General features: G+C 44.7%; 1 protein-coding gene across 1 annotated transcript in view; it reads left to right on the top strand.

The window, feature by feature from the left end:
* The window catches only part of LOC113215210 (uncharacterized), an 87,736-nt gene that overhangs the window by 55,202 nt on the left and 32,022 nt on the right, over window positions 1–512 (top strand). The gene's annotated exons all lie outside the window — the stretch shown is intronic.

Here is a 512-nt window from a genome sequence, read left to right as displayed (position 1 = left end):
ACAGACAAACAGAATGAAACTTTTCCGGTCAGTGGAGTAATGGGCTTCGCTAATCGCTCAGCCAAAAACCTTTCACTTCACATTCACCTCCCGTTTCAAGCCGAAATTGTTTCTGTTTTTCCCACGGTGGTTCACGGAGTATGGATGATGTACGTACCTGGGAAACCTTTAGCATTAAGAAGGTACATCAAGGCAGCAAGGCATCAAACAAACCATTTTGGATGTCAAATTGATGGTCAAAGGCAGGATGAGTAATACCTAAGTAGTACAGTACTTAAGTACTTTTTCCGGTACTATACCTTACACGTACTATAAATGGTGTTTCTGACTTTCAACAGTACAGCGGTATACCGCAATACCTTTCACTTCCCTTTCACCACCAATTTTGGGCCAAAGTTGTTTTTAGCCCGCCCTTCTGCTTTAAACTAGCTATATGTACGCCAGACCACGTCTCGCGTAACAGGCTTCGCGATATCTCACGAAACACTGTTACGCTGCGACGCGCCTGGCGC

The sequence above is a fragment of the Frankliniella occidentalis genome, unplaced genomic scaffold (assembly GCF_000697945.3).
Source record: "Frankliniella occidentalis isolate FOCC.00 unplaced genomic scaffold, Focc_3.1 Scaffold448, whole genome shotgun sequence".
Lineage (NCBI taxonomy): Eukaryota > Metazoa > Arthropoda > Insecta > Thysanoptera > Thripidae > Frankliniella > Frankliniella occidentalis.
This window is presented reverse-complemented; position numbering and strand designations above follow the sequence as displayed.